The sequence below is a fragment of the Bombus huntii genome, unplaced genomic scaffold (assembly GCF_024542735.1).
Source record: "Bombus huntii isolate Logan2020A unplaced genomic scaffold, iyBomHunt1.1 ctg00000066.1, whole genome shotgun sequence".
NCBI lineage: Eukaryota > Metazoa > Arthropoda > Insecta > Hymenoptera > Apidae > Bombus > Bombus huntii.
The window spans coordinates 491001-517278 of NW_026099325.1; the positions used below are offsets into that span (position 1 = coordinate 491001).

The window sequence follows — 26278 nt, forward strand, 5'->3', positions numbered from 1 at the left end:
GCTGGAATTACCAATACGAAGGTAAGTAGGTGTCTGTTTTCTTTTGCCCGACGCGTCGAAATCAACGCGCGTGTGTTTTGCAAAGTTTGAGAACAACGACGCGTCGAACGTATTTCAGCGATTCGCAAACTGTAACCGTTTCCTCGATATTGTCCTATAGATCAGCTACTAACTAAATTGTTACGAATTTTCAGTTCGTTCCGTTCTCGTTCTCGTTCTCGTTCCGTTTTCACGCTCTTTTCGCGCACCAACGTATGAAACGGACAGAGATTCGATGGTTACACGCACGTCATCGTACTAGGAAACGTATCAAAGTCTCGCACAGAAGGATCAGTCTGGCGGAAGATCAGACGGATGTCACAGGTAGCATATTCGAACATCATGCGGGGCGTACGTCTCGCAGGCAATCTGTTTATGCGTTATTGTCCCGTCCTTGAACGGAATAATTTTCAAACAGCCGCGGGATATGTGCATCTGTTGCGATACGAGCGTTACAAATACCGCTGACACTTTCTCTCGCCAGCAATATCTCGCTCGGTAGAAACGCTTCGCCGCCTACGTTTGCTGACAACGATGCTGGAAAATCTCGATTCTTTGCCTCGACAACGTCTTACGATCGTCGCCGCTGTAAAAACGAGAAAACGTAAACGGAACGTGTAAACGAATAAACAGGCAAGTTCATCGAAGCAACACGAAAAACTGCGAGATCCGCGTTTCAAAGCATCAAACACCACCTGTAAATATTCAGCCATCGCGCAGACAGCTTTCAATCGAGTCGTCGTCGATCGGGCGCTTTTTTCTGGCGTTTGCCCGTGAACGCGAGTAACCGTGCCCTGTCGAATCTGTCGATACGCAGAGCGCCGAAAACAAGACGCGACGTTCGGCGGAACGTGCCCGAACGATCGTTCACCCTTAGCCGCGGAATCAACGCGAGAGAATGGACGAAAAGGTTCGATATTGCTGGAACGGCGCCCGTCACGCGGATCGAACGACGCGCCAACGACCGTGCGTTATAAACCGATCTCTCGAAAGCCGTTCTGTGCGTCGCGCGATCGTTTTAATACGTTGGAAGCTCGCTCTCGCGAGAATCACCGCCCATTCTAACTCGCGTCTCCGAACGTCGTGCAAAGCAAATACCTATCTGTTATCCAGCCACCGAAACCTTTCCTCTCTCTCGCCGACGTCACTCCTCTCCTGGTAAACTCGAGTGCATCCGTTTAACGACGGAACCTTTCCGCAATATTAATTCTCTTTTTCCTCGTTCCTTACGCGCTGATTCGCCGATCGAGTCTTCTATTCGCAGAGACAGCGTCGAGACGGTCACCACGGTTTTTACGTTGGTAAAACGCGGCAATACGTTTTACAAAGCCGCTTAAACGCACCGTGACTATTGGCTATTAACGTATCCTATTATCGCAACAATGCGAAACTTTTCGTATGCGTATTTTCGTATATGCGTATATCGGTCGAATATCGAGAAAAGGGCACTTTGGATTTTCACGCTTTTCCGATATATCGCTAAACGCTAAAGACGTTTTAAACAACTTTTTCCTGCGCATACGTACAACCGATGCGGCGTTTGGTCTTAGTGTTGCGGTTATGCGGGAAAGCCTTGGTTTTCGAAGCTCGATGTAGGTAGCAGTATCTAATATTAATCCGTTCACCGCCGTGGTATTTTTTATGTTTACACCGATAAGGGTAAGCCGTGAATATTGCTAAATACTATAACCCGACCCAGCTTGGAAACTCGGGCCGAGCTACGTGTAATATTTTCCCGTGTAATTCGTGATTGAAGGCCGAGCGCCGACCGTGCGTGTAGGACAAAACCGTTCGAAACGTCGAGCTTCGCAACGTATTTCGAAAGCATCGAGATCGAAGGTGGCCTCGTTTTTTCGAATATTTACCGACTCTCGAATCGTTGCGCTTCTTCTAGTATTCTCCGCATTCGTCGTCGAAAACGGCGATCAAACGAGCGATAGAAAATTTTAGATAAATTTCACGTCATTCTGTATTTTCCTTCGCAACTTGCCCTCGATTATCGATTATTTCTTATCGTAGAACAAATTATCCAGGAAAAATCTTACAACGTGCTATCGTCAGCGTGATTTCCTTCTGTGATTCGCTCGTGCCGGGCAGCACCAGCCTCGTTCGAAAAGTTCGAGGGGCAGGGGGCGAGCGAGTCTATTTCCGTGCGCGGAGTTAACCAGCATCTGGAAGGAGTCGCGTAAACGTGTCTACGCCCGGAGAGGATGACGCTCGTTCGCGAAGAACATATACACGAGGGCCAAGAAAGCACGAGCGAGGGTTGTTGAGCGCGTTTTGCGTTCGACGCGCAGCCACCAGCGAACCAGTTAATTCTCCGCCGTTTCGCGTACAATCCCTAAATTACGAGCGAGACGAGACCGCTTTGTCGAATTCCTGGTACTTAAGTCGGACCCGGTGGTTTTCGCATTCGACACTCCGCGTTGGTTATTCGCAAATTTTTCGTCGCGGTATTTGATCGATTTGGCCGACTCGGAAGCGCGGAGAGGGCTCGAGGCTCCTTCGCTTGGTGCAATCAACAATTGCAATTTTGTTAACTGCTCCGCGGGCGATCAGAGACCACGAAAAGTATCCATCAGATGAAAGCAGATCAGAGGCGGAAGATCAAACGACAAGGAACGCGGGCATAATGACCTTAGGTCGTGTTTAGGTAACTCGTGTTTTGTTTTCATCGCCGAATCGTTTGCGATGAGGAAAAAGCCAGATCCTGGAACTTTTGAGTCGCTTACGAGCTTTGTGAATGATTCGTCGCAGTTGCGAGTAAATTTTTTTTTTATATTTTACGTGGAGGAAATCCGCACGGACGCCAGGCCGCTTCTGGGGAAAGCGGCGTGGTAGTGTCGGATTCCAACCGACTAAAACCTCCACGATAACCGTCCCGGCTGCGATCGAGAGAGGCCCGGGAACCGATGTGAGCGTTGCAACGGGGCCTCCCCCGCGCGCTTAATACCACGGCTGATGGAGCGGTGTGTGACCATTGTCACACCGCCTCGTCGCCGGAGCCACCGACCCAGGCAGCCCGATTCCCCTAACGGCCTAATTAAAAAATAATTGTAGGAATTATCAAAAAATATGGACTACGGGGCCCCAGGTGGATGTAAACGTGGAATCTGTAGCTGGACTACTACACTAAGGCAATGGCAGTACGGATATTCACAACACAACTGTTCTTCTGTATACACAACACAATTACTCTTCTTCACTACCACATTTTGATGACAGGTGACGATCGTTTCGTTGTTCGGGGTTAGTATCAATGTTGCTGTGTTACAAGTATTACGAATATCAGGAGGAAGAATTTTTTTTTCCTCTTTTCTTTTTTTTTGTTTTTTCTATGTTGTTTTCATAGGTATTCTTTTTTTTACTTTTTTTATTTTATTTTTTATTTTATTTTTATTTTTCACATCTCGGGAGGTAATTTCTCGTAGAGAGACACCTAAGACGTAGAAGCTGCGTCGCCCAAGTACGGATTCTCACACACATCACATTTCACTTCTGATCCTGAACTCACTTATATCAAAATCCAGGAGGGAATGGATTCGAACCGCCAACCTATGTGTTTGCAGTCTGCTACAGTAACCACATAGCCACCGTCGTCCTGTACAAAGTATAGTTCCATAATTCTTATTTGAGGCTAAACATTCTGATCTCGCACTATTAGATATATATTATTCATTATTCTCCCTCCCCCACCCCCTCTCATCCCACCCCAACCCCGCCCCCTCCCTCTCATCCCACCTCTCCCCAAAGTTACACAGCACCCAAAAAGCAGGCTACCGAAGCGTCCTGTTTTGCGACAAAGTTTTCAGGACAGAAAAAAATAAAAAAAATTCATAAAAAAGCTCCGCTCCTCAGCGGCTTAAACCCAAAAATTGTATTATACACGAAAAATATAAAGCGCCGACGCATAATACAGCATGGCTACGCCGTACCGCCACGTATCAGTACCTTTGCCTAACATATCTGTTGGAATACGACGATATCAACCGCATGCAGATAAGGTAATTGATCGTACGGATTCTTCCCTTCGCTGCCCAGCGCCATCCCCACTAGCGTGCGTTCGTGAGATGCACCACGGCGGCTAGCACGTGCAGGCTCTTTCGAAAATTCGCCGGAAGAAGCGTCAGGATATGGATGGAACATTCTAGATGGGCACGTCGAGAAGCTACTAGAAGGTTCTGTGCCACATGTGACGCCACACAGACACCCACACAGGTCACAATCATTACTGCATAGAGAGTGGGGCTCTAAACCTTTTCAAGGGCCATGGGTCACTAAGCCAGTCAGTCTGTGAATAACTAGCCAACTGTCTACATTCCAGAACGCACATTTATAATCCTTGTAATAATTGTCTAATAAATATGTCGGGTTTACATTAGAATTAGGGTTAGGGGCGTGAAACGAATCCTCGTTTGGGTTACACGTTGTCGTTATGCAATAGAGAAGACATTGACTAGCGCAAATACGATTATTATAGAACCGGACAAGTAACCGTGGTAGTTAGGTACTCGAGAAACTAATGACAATGATCCTAGGTTCAATAACGAATCCGCGGTCGACGGGATGATAGATGAACGTACTCACAAAATCCAAGTCGGATGCGTAATATTCACTGGCCGTAAAGGGTTACTCCTTAATCGATGAGATCGCGAGCGAGAATGCCTTTCCCGTCCCGATGATGCCACAGAGGAAAACTATAACGGGGTGTGTCTAAGGATACGAGATCATCGGATTCGTCGAGAAAAGCCTTCGTTCAGAAAGTAAGGGAAATTGACGTTGCTGCTAATTGGTCAATCTCCATATCGGTGGTTAGAGAAGGATGCTAGCCGCCCTCGAGGGAAAGTTGCTAGTGGGAGACGCCGCTCGTTGAAAAATACGTCTCCCCTATCTTCCCGTAGTTGGGACAAAGGCTGTTTGTCTGTTTGAAGGACTTTAGTTAACTAAACCTTAAGATTTATAACGGGCCCTCGGGCTAGCCGAACATGTACTGCGGAGACGCATCGACATCTTAATACCACGGCTGATGGAGCGGTGTGTGACCATTGTTAGACCGCCTCGTCGCCATGCCAGGCAGCCCGGTTCCCCTACCGGACTGCTTGGCGGCCCCGAGGCGCTGAGCCGCCAAGCGCCCAAGGCCCGAACCCCACGGAGGGGGGGCCAGCACGCTTCGCCAACGCCACACGGAGGTCCCAGGCGTTCACCCATCCGAGTACTACCCGTGCCCGGCGCTGCTTAACTTTCGTGATTTGACGGGAACGAGTGCATTCAGCCCGGCCAGGGCGTTGGCGTTGCGAGTAAATGGCTCTTTACCAACGTTCTTCTTCCATCTTTCCGGATTCCAATCCTCCAGCATCGATCTCGTTTTCTTGGTCTACGACGTCGTTCGACGTATCATTAGCAGGATAATTAGTTTCCTCTTTTGACAAATTTTTATCTCTGTTGAGATGCGATTACATCTTTAGACACAACGTTAGGCAATATTCTGAGGGGACAAGAAGTTTTGGAGAGAATGGTAAAGAAAATTTGACTTATGACACATAAGAATTATTTATTTTATTATGTAAATAGACCGCGGTTTTTTACGCATTTGTGGAAAATTTGCACGTAATACGACGAAATATATATGCTTCCTTTAATATTTTTCTATAATACTTAATAGGTAATGCAATTGTCCACCCTTTTGTCTTTTATCGGGATTTTATTTTTTTAAATATATTGTAGGTCTAATTATAAAATATTATTGTAGGAATTATCAAAAAATATGGACTACGGGGCTCCAGGGGGATGTAAACCTGAAAGCGTAGGTTTTGTGCGTGTCTATGGAGAAAAAGGTTTCCCTCGCGCAACTATGATCGAGCATCCAAGCTCGAAGGATACAACGTAAAAGTGGAGAGGAAAAAGCATAATCCCGGCAGAAAGGAAAGATCCAAGTGCTTCTCGCTTGTTCTTAAATCCGCAGAGTAAATGGAACGGCAGTAAGAAAAGCAATGACCGAAAATGGAGCGTTCCACTGAATAATGCAACGTTAGACGGTGAATAAATACAGACGGATAAAGCCGTCGCAGCCTCGGTATCGCCAGCTTATTAACGATAAAATCAACGATGTCGCGATACTTTGTCGATGCGACGAACGCTCGTTCGAGACTTGGCTTCGCGATGAGAAACAGTTTTGGAGGAAACGCGTGTAGATAAGGGAGTGGCGATTCCGTCGAACCGGAATGCGAGGAAAAGAAGCGAACGATTCTGCGAAGCTGACGCAGCGCAAACTTTCCTCACGACGTTAACAAACAGAGAAACGGAAAAGTAATTTCTCCAATCTCGAGAATATTTATAAAACGCGGCAAACAGAGGTACATATCGCGTGTTTACGCTTTATAAATAGGAGGAAAACAGGAAGGATGAAAGAGGACAGGCGGAAAGGAGAGAGAGGCGGGGGGATTGGCGAGGAATATCAGGATAAATTTCCACGACAAACACCGAACGAGGCAGTCGAGTAAGCTGTTTCAAAAATATACGTACGGACAGCTCTGGTTTCCAGCTACTGTTCGCAATTCGTACGCTTTGGAAAGTTTGGGAAAGCCGACGGCGTACATGCACGCCGCTCGCTATTTTCTAACGCTCTCATAAACTTTCGATGCAGTCCAAGTATTAACGTGGCAGGGCAAAAACAAGGAGAAAAACGCGTATTCGTATTCGTCGATGCTGCTCTTGGCGTCGATGAAACCCCCATTGCGATCGAAATAAACGGGCGAATTTTCACCGACCTATGAAACGCCCGACACCGCGTATTTGTTCCCGGCGAAAAATACGAGAAAACCTTTGGTAAGGTCAATTTTTTTAACCGTAATCGCTCACCGGATACGCAATGTTGCAAGTTTATCGCGATGAAAAAATGCCAGGAAAAATAGAAATTTCTCTACACGCGGCGTACAGCCCGATGACTCTTGACAACGTAACAAGTTCGGCGATTTGAAATTTCTATTCTTCGAAAGTGAAACAAACGTGGAAAAAGCGCGATTTTGAGTAAATTCCCGGCAATTTCATAATGTAAACGTTTCGATTTAATTTACATGTACTCGTATCGTCATCGATGTTTCGAGTTCGATCTTACGTGGCGCGGAACCTATTAACGCGATGCTTTTCAGAATGAAACGGAAAGAGTATCGGAAAGTTGCTGACGTTCTTGAACGCGTAGACCCGGTATTACCTGGGCACGATTCCAAACGCCGCGAGCTTTTATCTGCATTTTCAATTTACTTTTTCGTATTAAAAGTAACTGGCTGCTGCTAGTTTGTTTACATCTACATATAAACCGAACTGATCGAGGAAAAATTGCGTGGAAAAGAAAATCACGAAAAAAACCGAAAGACGTTGGAACCGCTGGTTCGTGGGAGCCTTCGTATTCGCGAAAGCCATATTTCGTAGAAATATTATTTTTATTCGCTCGTTTGAAAGAAAGCGACGAATCTCGTTGCGTGGGTGACGCTTGCGAAGCATACGAAAGGAGGGAAAAGAGAAGAAAGGAGGAAACACGGTACAAAACAGGGCAGAGCTGGCTGGTTAATTTGCTTGTAACGATGCTCGCTAGTTACAGCTGGTTGACGTTTCCCGGCTCGGTTGCCACGGACTAGAGCGGTCTCCTAGAAAATCGTCGACTCGCGAGGGTGGAGCGTCGCGCAACGGCTTAATTATCACGAGCACGAAATGAAAATTAGCCGACGACGATGCGTTCGTTCGTTTCCGGGTGAAACGTGGTGACACTTTGCACGGCGAAACTGTTTGAAAAGCAGACGGTACGCGGCAGCAGAGACATCCGTTAGTCGCGGTTGTATCGCGTGCGAATTATCGACGGGATCGGGATCGCTTTAAAAATGCTTGGCTCGTGTTCGATAAATCCAGCAAACAGGATTATTACAGCAACAGGAAGAGATTATAAGAGATACAAACTCTCCTCTCTTTGCAACTTTGTATTTCGGAAAAACGTTTCGAAACGAACGATCGAGTCACGTTCCGTTCCTCCCCGTACACGCTTTCGCCACCGGATCGGTAAGCAAGTTCAGTTTCAGTTTCGCTTTCGGTTTCGGTTTCGGTTTCCGGTAGAAAGTGGAACTCGCTGTTGAAACGTTATCCTCTTGACGTCTCTTTAAATGGTCGTGATTTTGCTCCGCTTTAACTCCTTTCGAACGACGGAAACCACGCTTGCAGAACCGACGTTAACTTTTCAGCGAACATGGTTACAACGTGTCTCGCGGTGTCGCCAGTCAGATGCGTTTCGAACGCATCGACGTCCACTAGAAATCTAGAAAACGATAATACCTCGTGCCCGAACTGTGAGAAACCAAGGATCGCGCGTCGCGCAAGAAGAATTACTGCTTTCGTTGGTCTATCGAAGAAACGATAAATAGTCCCTCGTAATTCCATCGTGCGAAACACGTGGTCGGCCTATCGAAAAATGGCCACGAAACAAATCGTGCACGAGTTGGAGCGATCCGCGACGGAAACGTCTTACTTAAAGTATCGTTGCCATTTGCTTCGAAGCGACAGAGACACGATACGGAAAGCCTTGGGGATCGAGTCGTTAACCAACAGACCGTATAGGTAGGAGAGTACCAGAAACCGCGAAGAAAGGACGACGAACCGCGACACGGTCGTCGTAGAATCGAAGCACTGCAGCCGTGTCGGCCCAACAGACGTAACAACGGTGACCACCGAGAGAAATAGGAAACGGGATAAAGGAAACCCCTGGGCTATGGTTTGACAGCCGACCCGTGAAACCTGCCGATATGCGCGCTGTATTAGAACCCCGTCGGTCGAATCCGTGTGTTGGCGAGACTTCAAAAAATCCTGACACCGAACGCATCGCAACTCCACTCGTAATCCGATGTAGCTACACGCTAGAAGGACGTTCGTGTGCACTGGGGACCGGATACGCGCAGCTTTACGACTCAGCTAACCCCGCTGCGTCTCCTCTCGTCCTGGTCCACACACACGCGTGGCCATGTTTTCCTCGTCTCCGAGGGACGCGCCGCTTTCACGGAATTACGATCCATCTTGTCCGAGTTAATTCTCTTTGCAGACAGACGTGGCACTCAGTAATCCGATGAATTCGTTTTAATCGGTCGACTTGTCGGAAATTGGCGGATTCTACGCGGAATGCACGGTCGAACAGGCGCCTCGCGTCGTGAAATTTTTACCCGTCCGACGTTTCGATTCGAACGACGATCCTGGAGAAACAGGTAGACGCGGTTAATTGCAGCTTCAGAACTGCGCTGGCTGAAACGAAAGGTAGATTTGGTGTATTCCGTGGAACGAACGAGCTGTTTCACTAACATCGGAACAAAGTAGAAACGAATCGGTACTTATCAAGGAGAAAACATTGTCCAGCGTGGGGAAAAGATTAAGGACCGATATCCCTCGATCCACGCTGGAGAGGGCCGAAGAAACAAGGCGAATTAGCGGGAGATCGGGAGAAGAAGGCAGAACGGGCGGAATAGAAAAGGAATGGATACGGCAAGCATCGGCCGTGCGATTTCGGTTTCGTATCACATAGCGTTATCCCCTCGTAAAGTTGGCCACTCGTGCCACTAGCAGAAACTGTATGGCGGGCTCCGAGAGGGTTTTAATCGCGCGACGGACGAACGTATCGGTGAAATTACTGGAGAGCCCCGTCGACGTGCCTTTCGGTCCTGTCTGCCCCACGGCTCGGCTGCCACGGATCTAACAGATTTACCGGATACAACGTGCCGGGTTACGAAACTTCGAAACTGGCTAAGTTAATTGCCGGTCGCTCCCCCGCACGTACTCGTCTATCAGGCGACTCCAACTAGTAACCAACGAGGAAACCGCTGATTTCAGGCGTAAATTCAGCTGAAAATCCGTAACGTGGAACGATGAAAGAGGCCGCACGGAAGAAAATAGCCTGGCGATCAAAAGGCTGGAACGTGCTTTCAGACCCGGACGCTTAGCTGCGCCGCCCCGCACCGAGATCCACTCTGACTTTCGCCCTTTGCTGCGAATATGACAGCCCGTTCGCGCTTTACCCTCGACGATCGACGCCGACCACGCTTCTGCCGCCTGTTATTTCCCAACCGTCCACCGTTTTGCTCCCCTACTTTTTCATTTTCTTCTTTCCCCTCTTCTCCTTTTATCTTCTTTCCCTTCTTCTCTCGCCGAAGCGCCGCGTTTGCTGTCGAGTTCGGCTACGATTGGCAAACGCAAACCTTACGTGGACGCGCGTTACGCGCGTTCCACGCATTTCAAATTTCACGACGTAACGTACTCGACGACTCAACGTAACGTGGAAAACGCGACAAGATGATCGAATTTGGAAATATGCGATCGCGCTGGGTCGATCGGCATGCCATCCGTCAAACGCGCGGCAAATAAATCTGTCGGTGTAATTTTAACGAGCCGCGATACCGCTCGAGGATTATACGGGTAATTTAAATTCCGCTCGCTCGATCGACGCGACCGATGGTAGAGCAAATCGGACGAACGGTTTGTAACACGAGACATTAATAAAGTTGGTGGAGCCGCGGAAAGCGGATGGAAATGGAAATTTTCCGATTTTAATATCGGCGAATGCATCGGGACGCGAGAAGAAAGATCAAAAGGTTGACTGTTGATTAATTTGAGCGGCACGCGAGCCACGAGCCCCGAGCCCCGAGCGTCGCGATGCTCGCGTGCGCCGAAGCTACTGCGATCGAGCGAGCGTCGTAACCTCGGTAAATAACCCGTCGTATAATATTACGTACACTGATCAACGATTCGGAAAGGGAGTATTCGCTAACCGGGGCATCGCCCCACCGTCGTGCGAAAATAAACTAATTAGCCTTTGGGGACGTCGAGGCATGCCCCTCGACGCCCCAGCGGATTTCAAGTCGTCGATTTTACAGCTAGCTGCTGTTACGTTCGAACCGTTTGTAAACCAGTGACGCGCAATTTGGGATAGCGATTGCGATCGAAATCCGACCCCTCTCGAGAATCCTACGGAAAGAGAATTTCTTTCGCAGTGGTTGGTCTGGCCGATCCAAGTTTCGGCGCGCGTTGTCGCGATGCCTAATCGCTGCGTTGCCGATCGTCGTTGCCATTCGAACGCGCGGCGAGCGAACAGCCGTGAGTTTGCTCTGTACACTCGAGGCCTGAACTTAAAGGCTTAAGGACCTGTTTGCCGTTGCAGCTCGGCAGAAACGAATCTTCGGCGTTCGCCCGAGCTAAACCAGCGAATATTCGAGCGGCCTGCCTCGGAACGGTCGCTGAATTTCTGCTGAAAAATTAATCAACGCGGAACGTAAATCGCCAGTGATAAACACGTGAAAAACCATGCGCTGATGATGGGGGGGGGGGGGGAAGAACGGCAACGGCAACGTTGTTGCCAAACGAATGTAATGAACGGGCAAATACGCGTTTGTTTGCAAGTACCCTACGGCGAGCAAATAACGTTACGCGAAATACGCGGCCCGGTTTCATCCTGTGTCGTCCTTTTATACACACGCGTGAAAAATTTCGCGGAAATTCGCACTGGCGACGCAGAATCGGTGCGCGGAAGAAATCTGGCCGACTCCTGTTAATAAATTTCTTTCTTACAAAATTTACCCGTGGACCGCGCTATCCAGCCGCCCGTGTTTCCATCTCTTCGCCAGGAATTTGGCAACAGAGTTTGCGAAAAGTTACGGGCGCCGACTGGAGAGAACGGCGAGACCGGTTTTTCTAAAATAAAACGATCCTGCGAAATAGACGCGACGAGTGCCACGGTCAGTCTTGGAAACTCGAGTCTCCGCGAAAACTCCTTCCGCTTCTGGCTATACGTACAAGTATATCAACGCGCGCTTTGCAACGCGTCTCGTGCCGTTTTTCTCCTATTCTGCTTGCACGTTTCTCAAAGAGAATACCTAATACCAAGGTGGCCTTCGCTTTACGCGTCTGTGCGATTCCCGCGATGGAAAAAACGTCGCGCTGTTCAGCAAACCAGCGTGCAAGCAACGACAATACGTATACGACGTTGCATAAATCAACGAATGTTCGCGTATAGAAACTTGTAAAAAAAATCCACTGTCGAAAAATAGAAAAATTCGTACTCGTGCAAAGATCAGCGGGAAACGAAACGATTTTCGACTCGTAACCAAGCGTTATAGTCATAGGAATGTAACGAAGCGGCGCGCAAACAACCGACGCGAAACCATCGTGACGCAAAAGCATTTCGCGACAGGGAGCGCGGGTCCGGCCGTAGCGAAAAACCAGCAGCCAGCCCGCTGTCGTTTCACCCAATGGGGGATTGTATCGATATGTCGAGGCAGCGTCGCTGAAACCTGCTGGTGGCAGAGAGCCAACGATAAGGGCCGCCATCTATCGACCGTAAGAGCCTCCTTTTGTATTAACGACGCTGTTCCGACTGTAATTGAGAGCCTCTGTACTCCGGCCCAACGTCGCCAGGTTATTAAATCCCGGGATATAAATTAGTTAATATTATCCACGCGCCGCAAGCTCGCACTCTTTTCTTCGCCAGAGAAATGGATTTTCCGCTAAACTTAAATTGCTTAGCGATCGCCGGATGTGAAAGTTTTATCGAGTTCGTCGATAAAGAGCTTTCGCGTACAACCGACCCGATCAACGTACCATCGACACGCGACAACTGCCAACGATTTACGACGGTTACGATGGTATTACCTTTTCTTCACGATACTTTTCTTTTTCTTTCTCTTCTTCCGCCGTATTTGAGTTGATCACTATGGTTGGTTGCTTTACGTCATCGTGTACGAGGGACACGCCGAATAAAGTTTGTGGAAAATCATTACTCCACGGATCCTTTTCATCGAGTGTTCCAAGATAGCCGTTAGTGGAATTTTCGACCTCGTTTAAGACCCTTCAACGAGCTGAAATCTGCTCGCCAACTTTACTCGGAATTCAATGCTTTTCAATTACAAAGATTTTCCGGTTAACCGTTCCTTAATTAAACATGTAACTATACCGAAACGTTTAAATTACCTTTTGAACCTGGTATACAGGTCAAAGCTACTCCAGTTTACTCTGCTTTTTTCAGAACGTCCCTTTCAATTTCGCTGCGCGGAACGTCGGGAAAGGAACTCGAATACGAACGACACGAATAATTTGATAGAAAATCATCGTCGAAGCGAATTCGAAGCAAATTCGAAGCAAATTCGAAGCAAATTCGGGCCGAACGAATTCTCGCCTCGATTCGAAGCCAATATGCTTGTCCTTAAATTGGCTGTCCTCCTCGGCAGGATACCTACGAAATCGCAAATACGAGACCGACGATTCGTAGGAAAATCTGTGTGACCGCCGGTAATAAAATCTCCTATAATCGACGTTGGCCTGCTTACGTCAATCTGCTCGTGGCAGGTGTCCGACGATACAGGCTCAACGCGACATCAACCTCTTCGTTATAATCCGTACAAGCTTGGTCTCGTGTAACGGTAATGTTAGTCGTGTAATAGATATCGGCGTCGAAATCATTTCCCAATATATTTCCTGCGAAATTGCTTCGTAATTTCGTAGTAACACACCGACTGGCTATGTGCCACGTCACCGACTCGCCTACACCTCGCTATCTCTCCCTTAAAGACAATTTTATTGAACCGAGCGATCGACCCGGCTCGCCCGGTAAATACCTTCGCTCCTCTGGACACACCGACGATAATTGACCCAGTTCGATATCCTTGTAAACCGACGCCAGGCGTTTCTTGCCTCGTAAAGACGAATCTTTCGAACGGTGTCATTCGCGTTCAATTCGCTTTTCTAGCGAGGGGTCTCGAATCTTTAAACGACGAGAAACCTAATCACTTTCAGACAACTTTCGTTTAAAGGCGATAGAACGTAAAGAACTGGGTTCGGCCTTCTCCCATCAGCGTATATTTCGGGGAGTCGATTGCGATGGTCATGTCCTTTGTCGGATACGATTCGAATTGGTCGAATAAGCTGGCAAGTGCTAGATCCGTCTCATCTCCTTCTTCCGTCGAATATTAGCGCCACTACGAACGCATAAGCCGAAAAATCTTGCCACCGTATTACGCCGAAATATTAGACGATGTTCATTCGCAAGCGATAAAGCTTCGCTACTGTTCGCGATCGGCGCTGCTCTACTACGAAATATCAAATTTATCGCGTAGCCGCGTACACGGGAGAAGGAAAGAGATCGCAAGGGCGGTATTTACCCAATGCGAGAGACAGGCTACGAAAGACGAGCACGAGCGACTACAAAGTTCAATCGGGCTCGATGAAGCTTAACTTGCTCCGCGGAGAGCGGCCATTTGGAATTCGAGTGGCGTGCACGGTGTGCTCGGAGCGTTAACGAGTTCGATCGTCATCGTAAATAAGCAACCAGCGGTCCGAAAAGTCTCGCCACGGTCAAGAAGACTTAAGAAGCCGTTCGCGGAAGATGGACGGCGCCACCCGCTACTTCTCGGCCGGAAATTACAGGTGTCTTAGCGCGGTCTCTCTGCCCTCGCTTCTCTCGACAGACATAGAGAAGAGGGCGCGGGCGCATCGTAAAATCCAAGCGAAGAGAAAGAAAGAGAGAGAGAGAGGCGTCGCTCGTCGAAAAACTCAGATGCGATCTTTCGCGAGTTCGTCGACAGTTTCTGCCTCGCTGTTACGTTTCTACCGCCCCCGCTGTATTTCGAAACGGAAGGGGGGCGCGATTCCGTCTGTCGGCTCTCTTCCTGCACGCTTCGTTGTGCACCGTCGCGCGTATCTAGACGCTGGAAACGAGAATTATGAAAATTTCGTGGAGCAGTTGCGCCAACTCTTCTCGTTTCTCGCCATTGAAATCGCAGGTGTCAGGTCGCGCGATCGATACAACCCCCGTTAAAGGATCGAAACGATGTTCGTTTGCGATTCTAGGCAAAATCGTTTCCTATTTAGCGTGAAAGTTCCAATTGTTTCTCTCGTCTAGTTAGCGCGCAAGCTTCTTCTCCTTTCCTTTCACTCGTTAGAAGCGAAATAGTTCAGAGATCCTCGCAGCGTTTCAAACATCCCGATGACTCTCTTCGTTCCATTGTCTTCGTCCAGTTGTCTTCGAAACGTTAATTTATTCGTTCGTTCTCCTCGTTGGCGTAAGCGCACACGCGCTCGATCGGTTACCTCTATTTTCGTTTTTTCCTCTGGGTAGCGCGTCGAGCGAAAAGCGGCTGTGAGTGGCTTGACGGCTCGAGAGAGTGCGATCGAGGATTCCCGATGTTCTTCTCTGACGGATCGTCGATATACGTAGAACGCGACGAGGTCCAACTCGATTTCGCGTCGCGCGTTTCAGAGGATATCAGCCCTTTTCTCTCGCGATCCAGCAAGAAACGACGAGCCGAGCGAAGGAGGAGGAGTCAACCTCGACTGCGGTATCTGCGCCGACGACGCGATCCGAACGTAGCGATTGGAAGGTCGCTTTAAGCGTTAATTTGGCGATCTCGCGATCGATCGAGATCGGTGTCGGGATCGGCGTAATACGCGCGTACGATCCCATATTACGAGCGAAAGACGATTAAAAGACTTCGCGCTCGTAACCGTAACACTGTCCGGGCATGGTTGTCCTTGGGTTTACGACGCCTGTCGCTCGAGATCCCATTGTCTCGAATCGATTATCCAACACTTTGCACCTGCTCCGATTAGTGCAACGTCGAGGAACAAAACAATGCAAGAACGATAAAACATAGGATATACATTAAATGATAAGGGATCGGGGCTTTGCCGCTACTTTGGCGGGGCTACTTTGGCGGCTTAAAAGAGACGAATACGTGGAATACGTCGATCGATCTCTCGTATCGAGGATACGGACTGGCGAACGTAAGACGGATCAAGTTTCGAGCAACGTTTCGAAAGGGCGAATAAATTGGAATTAACGCGGCTCGCTATAGGGCGAGTATACGGAAACCACGGGCTGCGATAATGTAACCCGCGGGATAAAGGCTTCCGCGTACGACTCGACGTACAATTGCCCTTTACAGTGTTCGCAGTGGAAAACGATCTGCGCACAGATCGGGGTGCGGCTTAATGCCAATTCACGGACAAAGGGTTGACCGCGGACGAAAAAGAGAGCCACGGGATTCTTGGAGCGAGCGAGTAAAGTGAGAACGGCCGGCTGCGCCGTTTCTTTCGACGTTGCTCTCTCGATTCGGAGATAACAGCGCTGTGTGCCGCCGGACGATTAATAACCGACTCGAGATCTAGATACGAATAAGTATAAAAAGGTTGGATCTTGGTTTCGTCGTTCTTACGACCATATAACGCTTCGTAGGACGTGACGATGTGAAACGAAGAATCCCTTCAGAATGGAAAATGCCGCGACACGGAACGACGCGAAGGCCGACTTTGATACAAAGCCGAAGGTACTTGACTCCAACGACGTCGAGTATCGCTCAAGGGAGATCGGTCATGAAGTAAGGGAAAGAGGAGCACTCGTACGATCCTCGTCCCCCGTGCGATTAAATATCGCAGGGGTGCGGTCGATGGAGATCGTAAGAAGATTCGCGATAAAGCGATCGAAGCAGGCTTACGCCTGTAATCTTTGGAGGTACGTTAATATCGCGACTAAACGTCGTAACCTACGAAATCCGGAGAAGAGGGTCGCAGTTATTAATCGGGCAGCGATAATCGCCGGCTCCACGATATCCAACGAATTCATCCGCCTCCTCGTCCGTCGATACTCCGTCGTTCTTCGATCGTCGTTCTTAATTGCGCGTCTCAGGGGGACGAGAGCAACGCGTATCGCCACCACGCGTCGATCGACGAGGTATCGATTCGCTTCCGCGACCAGCGTCAAAGGCCGGGCCGACGAAACAACGTTATGCCACGCGTCGAGATTCGCGTTGCTCGGCGTCTTTCTCCGTGGGTCACGAAACCAAAAGGGAGGAAAAACACGAGGGATCCGTGAAAAGGCGTCGTTGTTCGATCAGCGTGTGTCCAACGATAAGCGAAGCGACGAGGACGCGACCTAACACCAACACGGGCAATTCCTTTTCCTCGGGTTTCTCGTTTTCTGGATGGACGATCCGGTCCGTAGTTTTTGATTCTCTACAGAGGAGTATACAAGTACTTGATTTGCAAAATGATTAGTTTAAAAGATATCTTAAATTTAACTTTTTTTTATTTTATTTTATTTTATTTCTTTTATTCCTTTTTTTATTTTATTTTACTTTTTATTCTATTTTTTTTATTATGTACCTTGCAATTCGTACAGCTGAACATTAAATTTAGTATTGTAGGACTTGTGTGAATGAGGAGGAAGGATAAGAGAGAGTTAACAAGTTTTTATGCTTTCATTAGTTTTTATTCACCTACAGTCTTGACTAAGAATATACAATTCAGTACTAATATATATAGAAAAATACAAATATCCACATAAAACTGTACATACAATCATACATACGAAACCATACATACAAAACCAGACATACAAAACCAAACTTGACTAAGAATATACAATTCAGTAGTAATATATATAAAAAAAATACAAATATCCACATAAAACTGTACATACAACCATACATACAAAACCATACATACAAGAATTATTATACTTAGAAAAAAAGTGTCTGGCAATAGTAGCGATTATTCGGGATCGAGGTATCCCAACTCCAGCCAGTATGCTGCCATATCTCTTGCGGATTCTCCCGGCTCTCGGTCCAGCAGCAACCTTGCAGTTATTGCTTCTCCTGGAGACGGATCGATGTTGACTAGGCTCCCTGTCCGTCTCAACATGGTGAATTGGGCCACTCGATGTCTCTTCCCTTGGATCGGTTGTTCTCGTACACCTGGCAGAACGATTTTTCTAGCCCACGGTGCCATTTTTGCCAAATTACGGGGCAGCAGCCGTATTGAATCGAGACATTGCTCGCTCTCTAACCCCCAATCGATTAGAAAGACGATGTAGCCAGTCATGGTCCTTTGTAAAAGGATGGCTCTTTCCCAAGCGCTAGATTCCTTAAAATCTACTAGCACGGCGACTAGCATGCCTGTTCTTAAACTTTTCGCCTTCGGCAAGTACTCCACGGGATGTTCCATCATCTTCAAATTGAGTGTTTGGGTTATCTTCGGCCATCCAGCCAAACGAACCCACATGGTGGTAAGTGACTCGACTCGAACCACCCGGACGGGAACTCCTTCTCGGAACCGATCGTTTGTCTTTTGTAAAATCTCCATGGTATACTAGATTTAGAAAAAATTTCGAATGTTAATGTTCGACTATACTGATCTGCCTAGTTTACGTGTCTAGGTCGGATGGTGCTGGCTCCGCCGGGAATCGGACCCCCCTTTATATACCAGCAGCACCGACCTTGGAGAGGACCCCCTTTATATATCAGCTGCACCGACCTTAGAGAGGACCCCTTTAAATATCAGCAGCACCGACCTTGGAGAGAACCCCCTTTATATATCAGCTGCACCGACCTTAGAGAGGACCCCTTTAAATATCAGCAGCACTTGGAGAGGTACTCGGTCACCGTTTAAGCTAAACGCACGTTTTCGTTTGTCTTGTTTCACACTATTCTTGTCCTCGCAATATTTTATAACAGTGTTATCAATATATACAGGCAAAATATATAGTCTATTTTTGATACACAAGTGTCAGATATCAATTATTGCTTTCCGTTAAAATAAATATATCATTATTAGATGCTCTTTTTAATATTCCGATCCGCATCCTTACAATATTTTACAATTTTTAACCTAAAAATGTCGCTAGAAAATAGAAAACGAAAAACAATTTGAAAAGCACTAGCTCGCTTGAATGTGAAAATTGTGACGTGGGTGTATGTGCTTTGCCCTGCTTTAAAATATATCACACTCAATTGTATTATTAATAATTAAAGTAAATTATTAAAGTTCACGTATATGTATCGTACCTTTAAGAAAAATTAACATTTAATTATCCAATGTGCTTGCGTAGAGAACAGCATTATCCGCCACATATTGCGGTGCAGTATCGTTTACGCGTAGTTCGCGTCAAACCCTGCCCTACGAAGGAACGTCCCCGCACAAAATTCAATCGTACCTAAGACGTTAAACCGATCCTTTGCAAGTTTTCTTCAAAGAGATACGCTATACGAGTTGTTTGATTGATATCCGAAAAGTTTCTTTCTGTTTATGAGGAAATAATAGACGCACAATGTTAATTGCTTTATATCGTTTTGTCGCATTACGTACGATCCATTTTGTTCTATTGAGATAAACACCGAGACATTTCACAGACTTGGTTTCACGTTTGTACGGAGGTGCTTTATTGTAAAAACGACGTTTGCGAAAAAAGACATTTTTCGGACAACCTAATATATTTCATACGATGCTGTTGCCAAGAAATATTTATTAACGAAATGCTAAAAACTGTTAGTTGCAAACAAATACTAGGGGAAATTGTTTTATCCGCTTTTACACGCAGAAGAATTTTACTGCTCAATAATATTGCTATTGGAACGAACGAGCCGTTTCGCTAACATCGGAACAAAGTAGAAACGAATCGGTACTTATCAAGGAGAAAACCTTGTCCAGCGTGGGGAAAAGTTTAAGGACCGATGTCCCTCGATCCACGCTGGAGACGGCCGATGAAACAAGGCGAATTAGCGGGAGATCGGGAGCAGAAGGCAGAACGGGCGGAATAGAAAAGGAATGGATACGGCAAGCTTCGGCCGTGCGATTTCGTATCACGTAGCGTTATCCCCTCGTAAAGTTGGCCACTCGTGCCACTAGCAGAAACTGTATGTCGGGCTCCGAGAGGATTTTAATCGCGCGACGGTCGAACGTATCGGTGAAATTACTGGAGAGCCCCGTCGACGTGCCTTTCGTTCCTGTCTGCCCCACGGCTCGGCTGCCACGGATCTAACAGATTGACCGGATCCAACGTGCCGGGTTACGAAACTTCGAAACTGGCTAGAATCGACTGCTAAGTTAATTGCCGGTCGCTCCCTCGCACCTACTCGTCTATCAGGCGACTCCAACTAGTAACCAACGAGGAAACCGCTGATGTCAGGCGTAAATTCAGCTGAAAATCCGTAGCGTGGAACGATGAAAGAGGCCGCACGGAAGAAAATAGCCTGGCGATCAAAAGGCTGGAACGTGCTTTCAGACCCGAACGCTTAGCTGCGCCGCCCCGCACCGAGATCCACTTTGACTTTCGCCCTTTGTTGCGAATATGACAGCCCGTTCGCGCTTTACCCTCGACGATCGACGCCGACCACGCTTCTGCCGCCTGTTATTTCCCAACCGTCCACCGTTTTGCTCCCCTTCTTTTTCATTTTCTTCTTTGCGCTCTTCTCCTTTTATCCTCTTTTCCCTTCTTCTCTCGCCGAAGCGCCGCGTTTGCTGTCGAGTTCGGCTACGATTGGCAAACACAAATCTTACGTGGACGCGCGATACGCGCGTTCCACGCATTTCAAATTTCACGACGTAACGTACTCGACGACTCAACGTAACGTGGAAAACGCGACAAGATGTTCGAATTTGGAATTATGCGAGCGCTGGGTCGATCGGCATGCCATCCGCCAAACGCGCGGCAAATAAATCTGTCGGTGTAATTTTAACGAGCCGCGATACCGCTCGAGGATTATACGGGTAATTTAAATTCCGCTCGCTCGATCGACGCGACCGATGGTAGAGCAAATCGGACGAACGGTTTGTAACACGAGACATTAATAAAGTTGGTGGAGCCGCGAAAAGCGGATGGAAATGGAAATTTTCCGATTTTAATATCGGTGAATGCATCGAGAAGAAAGATCAAAAGGTTGACTGTTGATTAATTTGAGCGGCACGCGAGCCACGAGCCCCGAGCCCCGAGCGTCGCGATGCTCGCGTGCGCCGAAGCTACTGCGATCGAGCGAGCGTCGTAACCTCGGTAAATAACCCGTCGTATAATATTACGTACACTGATCAACGATTCGGAAAGGGAGTATTCGCTAACCGGGGCATCGCCCCACCGTCGTGCGAAAATAAACTAATTAGCCTTTGGGGACGTCGAGGCATGCCCCTCGACGCCCCAGCGGATTTCAAGTCGTCGATTTTACAGCTAGCTGCTGTTACGTTCGAACCGTTTGTAAACCAGTGACGCGCAATTTGGGATAGCGATTGCGATCGAAATCCGACCCCTCTCGAGAATCCTACGGAAAGAGAATTTCTTTCGCAGTGGTTGGTCTGGCCGATCCAAGTTTCGGCGCGCGTTGTCGCGATGCCTAATCGCTGCGTTGCCGATCGTCGTTGCCATTGGAACGCGCGGCGAGCGAACAGCCGTGAGTTTGTTCTGTACACTCGAGGCCTGAACTTAAAGGCTTAAGGACCTGTTTGCCGTTGCAGCTCGGCAGAAACGAATCTTCGGCGTTCGCCCGAGCTAAACCAGCGAATATTCGAGCGGCCTGCCTCGGAACGGTCGCTGAATTTCTTCTGAAAAATTAATCAACGCGGAACGTAGATCGCCAGTGATAAACACGTGAAAAACCATGCGCTGATGATTGGGGGGGGGGGGGGGGGAAGAACGGCAACGGCAACGTTGTTGCCAAACGAATGTAATGAACGGGCAAATACGCGTTTGTTTGCAAGTACCCTACGGCGAGCAAATAACGTTACGCGAAATACGCGGCCCGGTTTCATCCTGTGTCGTCCTTTTATACACACGCGTGAAAAATTTCGCGGAAATTCGCACTGGCGACGCAGAATCGGTGCGCGGAAGAAATCTGGCCGACTCCTGTTAATAAATTTCTTTCTTACAAAATTTACCCGTGGACCGCGCTATCCAGCCGCCCGTGTTTCCATCTCTTCGCCAGGAATTTGGCAACAGAGTTTGCGAAAAGTTACGGGCGCCGACTGGAGAGAACGGCGAGACCGGTTTTTCTAAAATAAAACGATCCTGCGAAATAGACGCGACGAGTGCCACGGTCAGTCTTGGAAACTCGAGTCTCCGCGAAAACTCCTTCCGCTTCTGGCTATACGTACAAGTATATCAACGCGCGCTTTGCAACGCGTCTCGTGCCGTTTTTCTCCTATTCTGCTTGCACGTTTCTCAAAGAGAATACCTAATACCAAGGTGGCCTTCGCTTTACGCGTCTGTGCGATTCCCGCGATGGAAAAAACGTCGCGCTGTTCAGCAAACCAGCGTGCAAGCAACGACAATACGTATACGACGTTGCATAAATCAACGAATGTTCGCGTATAGAAACTTGTAAAAAAAATCCACTGTCGAAAAATAGAAAAATTCGTACTCGTGCAAAGATCAGCGGGAAACGAAACGATTTTCGACTCGTAACCAAGCGTTATAGTCATAGGAATGTAACGAAGCGGCGCGCAAACAACCGACGCGAAACCATCGTGACGCAAAAGCATTTCGCGACAGGGAGCGCGGGTCCGACCGTAGCGAAAAACCAGCAGCCAGCCCGCTGTCGTTTCACCCAATGGGGGATTGTATCGATATGTCGAGGCAGCGTCGCTGAAACCTGCTGGTGGCAGAGAGCCAACGATAAGGGCCGCCATCTATCGACCGTAAGAGCCTCCTTTTGTATTAACGACGCTGTTCCGACTGTAATTGAGAGCCTCTGTACTCCGGCCCAACGTCGCCAGGTTATTAAATCCCGGGATACAAATCAGTTAATATTATCCACGCGCCGCTAGCTCGCACTCTTTTCTTCGCCAGAGAAATGGATTTTCCGCTAAACTTAAATTGCTTAGCGATCGCCGGATGTGAAAGTTTTTTCAAGTCCGTCGATAAATTGCTTCCGCGTACAACCGACCCGATCAACGTACCATCGACACGCGACAACTGCCAACGATTTACGACGGTTACGATGGTATTACCTTTTCTCCACGATACTTTTCTTTTTCTTTCTCTTCTTCCGCCGTATTTGAGTTAATCACGATGGTTGGTCGCTTTACGTCATCGTGTACGAGGGACACGCCGAATAAAGTTTGTGGAAAATCATTACTCCACGGATCCTTTTCATCGAGTGTTCCAAGATAGCCGTTAGTGGAATTTTCGACCTCGTTTAAGACCCATCAACGAGCTGAAATCTGCTCGCCAACTTTACTCGGAATTCAATGCTTTTCAATTACAAAGATTTTCCGGTTAACCGTTCCTTAATTAAACATGTAACTATACCGAAACGTTTAAATTACCTTTTGAACCTGGTATACAGGTCAAAGCTACTCCAGTTTACTCTGCTTTTTTCAGATCGTCCCTTTCAATTTCGCTGCGCTGAACGTCGGGAAAGGAACTCGAATACGAACGACTATTTCTTTTCTTGCCCCTCGATATCCGCACTACGCACGCGTTCGTTACGCGTTCGCGACCGTTGCCACGTATGTCTTCTTCCAAATATTCGACGGAAGGATGTAGGAAGCATGTCGGCCTTACACTTTCATGATATGGCGCTTTGTATCGCGAAGCCATCGAAAAGAGTTCCGTCGTCGAGTCCCGCCACGAATATATGGGCGGTGTAAAGCAGACCAGTAAACAGCTACATACCGTTTTATACGAAAGTCCCAAAAATGGTGGCGAAAATTACTTTTTTGCGGATTGGAAATATCAACAATAAATTCTTACTTATTATATAACGCAAACCAGAAGAAAAAGAATAAAAACAAAATAACGCATTTGCAATTCGTACGTCGCTTGATGGGTCAATTAATTGGGCATTTTCGTGACGCCGACCTCAAGAATACTTCATCAACTTCTGGAACAGCAGAAAGACTAAACGGCCTTTTACATGTCATTCGGCGAGATGACACAGAAGGAAGTAAAGATCGTGTGGTATGTTGTAATCGGAAAATCAAAGGTAGAAGAAGAGAATCGATGTACTATTATGCCACTCGTTTGGTTAAACCGGCCCTGCATACACGCAATTGCTTCGAAAAATACCACACCGTGCAAGTATATGAAAGGAGTCATAAACGTAGCAAAAGTAAGTATCTTTTCCTGGATTTTGACAAAAAAATTCTGTTATATTCAAACAAAGTCCTAGTTTTTATTACGCAAATGTTTTTTCGCATAGAATTAACACCAATGAATAAACGGATAACAGAAGAATTAAACGAAATGGAACTAGTACAGTGCATAAAAGTACTATTGAAATCAAGCGAAAACATGAGAAGATCGAATTCCGTACCCGGATTACCTATAGAAATCATGTCTATAGAAATCATCTAAAGCACAAAAGATAAAAACAAGAAAAAGGATAGTAACACGGGGAACCAATCATCCTACAAAGAATTAGTACATTAAAATAAAAGATCAAACGCAACGGTGAAAAATTACTAGCGTTGCTGGAGAAGAAAAAGAAGAGCAGAATAACAGAGGAACAAAGAGAGTGTATACGAAATTAGAAAAGCTTTCCACAACTTCATAAGAAACTACTGGAAATGTAGAATGGAAAACATATCCAAATAAAAACCCAAAGAACTTTCACCATCGATTAACTGCGTCTTCCGCCCAAAAAACCACAACATAAGTGATATACTCTGACACAACCGGAACGGATACAAATAGGAATTCATGAAAGCCGACATGTACCGTCACACAATTCGACGAAGACAATAAGATAATCATTATCGATAACCATGAGATACTAAACATACTAACATAGAGAAATAACATTTATTGTCTGGATGGTTATAAAGTATAAGGAGAAAGCTTAGGATATTGGCAAAGACGACTGAATTCCAACTGAAATATTCAGCATATACCGAATGGGAAAAACGGTCAGAGTCTACTTGGGGGTACGTGACTGCTGGGCCGCATGGGCACGCTCCGCGTTACATAGACGAAACCTTGAGTATCTCCAAATAAAGGGCCTAAAAAGGCTAATTTGGGAAGTCATAAACTAATCGTCTATACTAAGAGCACGCATTGAAACAGTCCACACACAAAATAGCCACATAAGAATATATCAGCATAACTAAGTTGACTGTTACGTCGAGTAACACTCCACTTAGCCGAGGCCACACACCGAAGGCAATATGGCAACCAGATGTCTTCGGATACTCGCAGCGTATCCTCCATAGTTTCAAGGACCTTCCATAAATTTCACAGATTTCCTAGAAAAGGTCCTTCAAACGAAACAAACATCTGGTTCGGAGGAATTTCTAGAGACTATTGTCTACCACGGCGAAAAAGGGAAAGTTAGTTTTTGTCACGTACGCTGCAACTTTCCTCCCACTAACCACTTTCTCTCGAGGGCGGTTAAGACCCTTCGTCTAACCAATTAAAAACGAAGCCTATTCCCTCACTCTCCTAACACAAATCGTCACGAACAAATCCGATGGTCCCGTGCGCTAGACACACCCGATCCTTAGCTTTCCTCCGAGACAGTATCGTCTCCCAAGAGTACTGATTTTACATCCTTCGAACGGTCAACATCCTTCCACCGGGTATACACACCCGTAGATCAGTCACGCATCTCGTACATACGCATCAGCGTAACTATCCTCGTTATAAGTTGTGGAATAAACGGTGAAATATAACTTACTACTGTGTCATATTCATTCAACCACCTCTGTTATCCTAACCGAAACAGGGGAACGACTACTTCGCGGCGTCGATTCACCGAATCGTAGCGAGAATTTACGCCTCTCGCTGACGCGTTTTCCTCGCGACCGCGTCTCTCCGCGAACGGTCGTAACATTGACAATCCAGATTTAATTCTATCTGACATTTCCACAAATTAAAATAAGTTAGATCTAACCTTCAAAAATGAACAATAAAAAAAATTATCGAATTTGGTAACATTGATTTAAAAGAACCTACCTAACTATATTTACGCACCTTTCACACATCTACTCCTGCAGCATAATATTTAACAATTGCCTAAATGCCAACTATTTCTCCATTCTGGAAAACAAGAAAGGCAGTAGCATTAAAAAAAGAAGGAAAAGCAACAGTGATTCTGTCAGCTATACCGATGAATTAGACTCTTACTCAACATTTATAAAGTATCCGAATCTATGATAAATAACACTATATACATTGAAAATAACCTAATTCCGGGCACCCAATTTGGCTTCAAATTTAAACATTCAACGATACATGCAATTACAAAATTCATCATATATCTCTTGGGCAAGAGACGAGAGTGATTGCGTCGAAGCGGTGTTCATAGATTTAGAGAGGGCATTCAACACATTCTGGCTGAATTTCTTTCCTTAAGCTCGAAAAAGAGAGCTTCCACACCACGTAATAAAAATAATTTGGAAATCACAAATTAATATAAGCGAATTCAAAACAATTCTATTCGGGCCGTACATTTCCAAAATATCAGATGCA

At 46.9% G+C, this 26278-nt stretch overlaps 1 pseudogene; it reads right to left on the reverse strand.

Moving 5' to 3' along the window:
• Nucleotides 1-5210: 5210 nt before the first annotated feature.
• On the reverse strand, nucleotides 5211-5329 carry LOC126876158 (5S ribosomal RNA; annotated as a pseudogene).
• Between the last annotated feature and the right edge of the window lie 20949 nt (nucleotides 5330-26278).